Genomic DNA, 6,680 nt, shown 5'->3' with positions numbered 1-6,680 from the left:
TATAGATTGCTGGGCAAAAAGTAATAACCGAGCTTGTTACAGTTGTGGGTCACGAGATCACTTTATAAAAGATTGCCCAAAGTTAACTGAAAAAGATAATGCTCAAAACATGAGGCCGAGTAACACTGTAGCTAGAGGTAGACCACCGAGAAACATAGGAAATGTGAGTGGTGGTAGGGGTGTGACACGAGACACTACAGCTAGATCTGGTTCTAAAACACCTGCACGAGCCTACGCTATTCAAGCACGTGAAGAAGCGTTATCTCCAGATGTTATTACTGATATTTTTTCTCTTTATGATACTTCTGTGATTGCATTGATAGATCTTGGATCAACGCATTCATATATATGCATGAATTTAGTGAACAATAAGACTTTGCCTGTAGAGTCTACTGAATTTGTAGTTGTAGTATCGAACCCCTCAGGCAAGTGTGTATTGGTTGATAAAGTGAGCAAGAATTGTCAATTGATGATTTGAGGTGATTATTTTCTGGCCGATTTGATATTGTTACCATTTGACGAGTTTGACATAATTCTGGGTATGGATTGGCTAACGTTAATGATGCAGTCATGAATTGTAAACAAAAGATGATTGATTTGAGATGTCAGAGTAATGGGATTATCCAAATTGAATCAGATGGTTTGAATGGATTGCAGGCAGTGATTTCATTGATGCTAGCTCAGAAATATGTGAGAAAGGGTTGTGAAGCTTATTTAGCTTATGTGCTCGACACGAAAGTGACTGAAAAGAAAATTGAATCAGTGCCAGTTGTTTGTAAATATCCAGATGTGTTTCCTGGAGAGTTACCGGGTTTACCACTGATCCGAGAGGTTGAATTTGGTATTAAGTTAGTGCCTGGAACAACACCGATATCGATGGCTCTGTATAGAATAGCTCCGATAGAGTTAAAAGAATTAAAGTCTCAGTTGCAAGAGTTGACCGATAGAGGATTTGCACGACCGAGTTTCTCACCTTGAGGTGCTTCTATTCTGTTTGTGAAAAAGAAAGATGGCACGATGAGAATGTGCATTGAGTATCGTCAGTTGAACAAAGTGACTACCAAGAACAAATATCCACAGCCCCAAATTGACGATTTGTTTGATCAGTTGAAAGGAGCTACCGTATTTTCAAATATAGATCTCAGATCGAGATACTATCAGTTGAGAGTAAAAGATTCAGATATTCTGAAAACTTCATTCAGAATGAGGTATGGACAGTATGAGTTTTTAGTTATGCCTTTTGGATTAACGAATGCACCTGCTATTTTTATGGATTTAATGAACAAAATTTTCAGACTGTATTTAGATCATTTTTTTGTCGTATTAATTGATGACATTTTGATTTATTCACGTGGTGAAGCTGAACATGCCAAACATTTGAGAATAGTTCTACAGATTTTGCAAGATAAGAAGTTATATGTGAAGTTTAGCAAATGTGAATTCTGGTTACGCGAAGTTGGTTTTCTGGGACATGATGTGTCGACATCTAGTATCCGAGTTGATCCTAGTAAGATTTCAGCTATTTTGGATTGGAAACCTACGAGAAATGCTTCTGAAGTCTGTAGTTTTCTTGGACTTACTGGTTATTATTGAGGTTTTGTAAAAGGCTTTTCGATGATTGCGACTCCGTTGATGAAACTTCTTCAAAATGATGTGAAATTTGAATGGTCTAAAAAGTGTCAGAAAAGTTTTGATCAATTGAAAGTCTTATTGACTGAAGTTTCGGTGTTAAAACAGCCAGAATCGGGTAAAGAATTTGTAATCTATAGCAATGCATCTTTGAATGGTTTAGGTTGTGTTTTGATGCAGGAAGGCAAAGTCATAGCTTATGCCTCGAGATAGATGAAGCCTTACGAAAAGAACTATCCGACCCATGACCTTGAGCTGGCTGGTATTGTATTCGCATTGAAAATTTGGTGCCACTATCTGTTTGGTGAAAAAAGTCATGTATATTCCGATAAAAAAAGCTTAAAATATCGAATGGCTCAGAAAGATATGAATATAAGACAAACAAGATGGCTAGAATTGCTAGAAAACTATGAGCTTGTCATTAAGTATCATCCGGGAAAGGCCAATGTTGTTGATGATGCTTTGAGTCGGGAATCATTGTTTGCATTGCGTGCGATGAATACTTAGTTAACTTTGTCTGATGATGGTTGAGTTTTAGCTGAGTTGAAAGCAAAACTGTTATTTATTCAACAGATTTACGAAGCTTAGAAGGTTGGTAATAAATTGTTAGCAAAACGGGCTCAGTGTTATTTGAATACTGATTCAGAATTTCAAGTTGATGTTGAAGGTTGTTTGAGATTTAGAGACCGAATATGTGTTCCGAGAAATTCAGAGTTGATTTAGATGATTTTAAATGAAGCTCATAGCAGTCAGTTATCTATTCATCCGGGTAGTACTAAAATGTATAATGATCTGAAACAACTTTATTGGTGGCATGGTATGAAATGAGATATCTCAGAATTTGGTTCGAAATGCTTAATTTGTCAGCAAGTTAAGGCTGAACATCAGGTGCCATCTGGTTTGTTATAGCCGATTATGATTCTGGAGTGGAAATGGGATAGAGTGACGATGGATTTTATTTCGGGTTTGCCCCTATCTACGAGAAAAAAAGATGCAATCTGGGTTGTAGTTGATCGATTGACGAAATCAGCCCATTTTATTTCGGTAGGATTCGATTACTCACTTGATAAGTTAGCTGAGTCATATATGTTCGGCACTAAGTGTGCGATTCAAAATAGCTCCGTCTACAAATGGCACTAAGTGTGCATGTTGGAATAGCTTTTGTTATATGAGGCACTAAGTGTGCGATACCGAGATAGCTTCAGTTTATTGAAATGGCACTAAGTGTGCGAGATTGTTACGGTTTCTGCAAATAACTAATGTAGTTAGTGTGCGAATTCTTATAGCATGGAAAGACTTCTGAATGAACTAATGTATTTGAATGAGAGGTGAGGATGAAATGAAATTATACGGGAAAGTTTAGGTATGTTCGGTACCTATGTGGTAGATGATACTATGTGTACGAAGCTTGATGAATTTGCATGAACATGACATATGAGATAGAATAGAATTGATGGATGAATTGTGAACTACTAAGTGTTTATTAGTTGATGTTTTGTATATTATAAACTGTTGTTTATTTAGGGGATTGTCAGCAACATCAATCACACTATCGGACATCTATTTTGGTACCATTTTGAGAGTTGCATATATGGTAAATGGCATGTATAGGTTAGTGTCATTTTGGTATGTTTTGTGTTGTGATTAGCCATGAAACTTGGCTTGTAAATATTTTTATGTATGGCTTCTTAAGATGGCTAAAATGGTGTGTTTGATAGGTAGATTATATGATGTATATAATGTTCATGTGATGGTTTGATTTTGGATTGTTTAATTGGCAAATTTTGTGGTATGAATTATGTGAATAAATGATGAGTTTATATATTTGAAACTCATGGAAGTTGTGATGACTTTGGTACATTGATTTGGTATGTTTTGGTTGTGAAATTTGGGTAGTGATTTGGATGGTATTTGAATGGTATGATATATATACAAAAACGGTTGAACTAGTTGCCTATGAATGTATGCAAATAATGCTAAAATGTTGTGGGTTTTGAGTACTTGAGATAGGTGGGAAATGTGGCTTAAACCAAGCCTCATTTCACCCCACACGGTTGAGTACACGGGCATGTGTCTCGATCGTGTGTCAGCTGTAATTTAACTATTCAAGTCAGTCTCGAGCACGACCTAGACAGACGGGCATGTCTGGTGGCCGTGTGAGGCACACAGCCTTGGCACATGGGCATGTGTGGCCATTTTGAAGGGTATACGGGTTACACACACGGGCATGTGGTTGGCTGTGTGATCCAAGTCAGTTTCGACCACGACCAAGGCACACGAGTGTGTCTTGTGGCCATGCGATTAAGTCAGTATGTATGCCCTATTTTACCACGGTTTAGACATACGGGCGTGTCTAAAGCCGTGTGAGGCACACGGCCTGTTCAACAAGCATGTGACTTGTGAAATTTTTGAAAATTTTGTTAAGTTTCTGAGAAAATTTGTATGTGCTTGGTTTAGTCCCGACCCCTTTTTAATACATGTTTAAGGTCTCGTTGACCTATGTAAGGGACTCTGTAATGATGTGTGACATTGATGCCATGATGATTGAGAAATGAATGCGAAATGTTTAGATTTTTTCAGTAATGCCTTTAATCCTAGTCCGGTGACGGATATAGGTTAGGGGTTTTACATTTTGTTGGTATTAGAGCTACGATTTAGTCGATTCTAGGACTAACGTATAATATGTGAGTCTAGTTACACATGCCATCTATATAAATTGCAATAGTGTGATGATTCTTGAGAGTTATAATGTGTTTTTCATTTAGCAAATGGATCCTGAATAAGCTATTGCTTATGATGTTGATAGCAATGCCCCCACTCCCACTCAAAGGGCAGCACCGATCTAATCTTGGCCGATATCTTGTAGTCAGGGAGGAGAGGCTAAGCAAGCCTTCTTCCAAATGATGACTGAGTGGTTCACGGAATTCGTACGAACGAGTCTGGCTGCTCAACAACCTCCAAACCCTCCTGTTCCTCAACAAGTCTCATTTTTACCACCAGTAGTAGATCCGATTCGACTGAATAAGCCACCTGTTGATAAGATTCATAAATATGGGACTGAAAAGTTTCGGGCTACAGTTGATGGTGATACCAAGAGGATTGAGTTCTGGCTTGAGAATATTATTCGAGTATTCAATAAGTTGTCCTGTACTCCAGATGAATGTATTAAATGCGTAGTATCTTTGCTTAGAGATAATACATATCACTGGTGGAAAACATTGACATTGGTGGTTCATAGGGAACGAGTTACCTGGGGATTCTTTCAGACCGAGTTCCAGAAGAAGTACATAAGCCAGAGATTCCTCAATCAGAAAAATAAAGAGATTCTGGAAGTGAAACAAGGTCGCATGACCATTACTGAGTCTGAAAGAGAATTTGTACGTTTAAGCAAATATGCCCAGGAATATGTGTCTACAGAAGAGATCATGTGTAAAAGATTTGTTGATGGATTAAATGAAGATATAAAATTGTTAGTTAGGATACTTGAGCTGAAAGAATTCATCGTACTAGTTGAGAGGGCTTGTAAAGCCGAGGACCTCAGCAAAGAAAAGAGAAAAGTTAATGCAGAGGCGAGAGATTCGAGGAATAGATTGATGAATAAATCTTATCATTCCTTGTCGAAGAAATCAAGAGATTACTTTAATCGATCGAAAGCTTCAAGAGGATATCAGAATAGAGATCGCGAGAAGCAATACACTAATCCTAAAACTCAAGCCACATCGGCATCGAGCGTTGGCAACATAAAAGATGTTAAGCTTGAGTGTCAACAATGTAGAAGATGGCATTTTAGAGATTGCTGGGAAAAAAGTAATAACCGAGCTTATTATAGTTGTGAGTCATGAGATCACTTTATAATAGATTGCCCAGAGTTAGCTAAAAAAGATAATGCTCAAAACATGAGGCTGGGTAACACTGTAGCTAGAGGTAGACCACCGAGAAACACAAGAAATGCGTGTGGTGGTAGGGGTGTGACGCTAGACACTGCAGTTAGATCTAATGCTAGAGCACCTGCACAAGCCTACGCTATTCGAGCACGTGAAGAAGCACATCTTCAGATGTTATTACCGGTACTTTTACTCTCTATGATACTTCTATGATTGCATTGATAGATCTTGGATCGACGCATTCATATATATGCATGAATTTAGTGAACAGTAAAGCTTTGCTTGTAGAGTCTACTGAATTTGTAATTATAGTATCGAACCGCTTAGGCAAGTGTGTATTGGTTGATAAAGTGTGCAAGAATTGTCAATTAATGATTCAGGATAATTATTTTTTGGCCGATTTGATATTATTATCATTTGACGAGTTTGACATGATTCTGGGTATGGATTGGCTAACGTTGCATGAGCGGTCGTGAATTGTAAATGAAATATGATTGATTTAAGATGTCAGAGTAATGAGATTATCCAAATTGAATCAGATGGTTTGAATGGATTGCCGGTAGTGATTTCAGTGATGCTAGCTCAGAAATATGTGAGAAAGGGTTGTGAAGCTTATTTAGCTTATGTGCTCGACACGAAAGTGACTGAAAAGAAGATTGAATCAGTGCCAGTTGTTTGTGAATATCCAGATGTGTTTCCTGAAGAGTTACCGGGTTTACCACCGATCCAAGAGGTTGAATTTGGTATTAAGTTAGTGCTTGGAACAAAATTGATATTGATGGCTCTGTACAGAATGGATCTGATAGAGTTAAAAGAATTAAAGCCTTAGCTGCAAGAGTTGACCGATAGAAGATTTGCACGACTGAGTTTCTCACCTTGGAGTGCTCCTATTCTGTTTGTGAAAAAGAAAGATGGCACGATGAGAATGTGCATTGAGTATCGTCAGTTGAACAAAGTTACTATCAAGAACAAATATCCACTGCCTCGAATTGACGATTTGCTTGATCAGTTGAAAGAAGCTACCATATTTTTCAAGATTGATCTCAGATTGGAATACTATCAATTAATAATGAATTGTTAGCAAAATGAGCTCAGTGTTATTTGAATACTGATTCAAAATTTTGAGTTGATGCTGAAGGTTGTTTGAGATTAAGAGATCGAATATGT

The sequence above is a fragment of the Gossypium hirsutum genome, chromosome A02 (assembly GCF_007990345.1).
Source record: "Gossypium hirsutum isolate 1008001.06 chromosome A02, Gossypium_hirsutum_v2.1, whole genome shotgun sequence".
NCBI classification, from domain to species: domain Eukaryota; kingdom Viridiplantae; phylum Streptophyta; class Magnoliopsida; order Malvales; family Malvaceae; genus Gossypium; species Gossypium hirsutum.
This window is presented reverse-complemented; position numbering follows the sequence as displayed.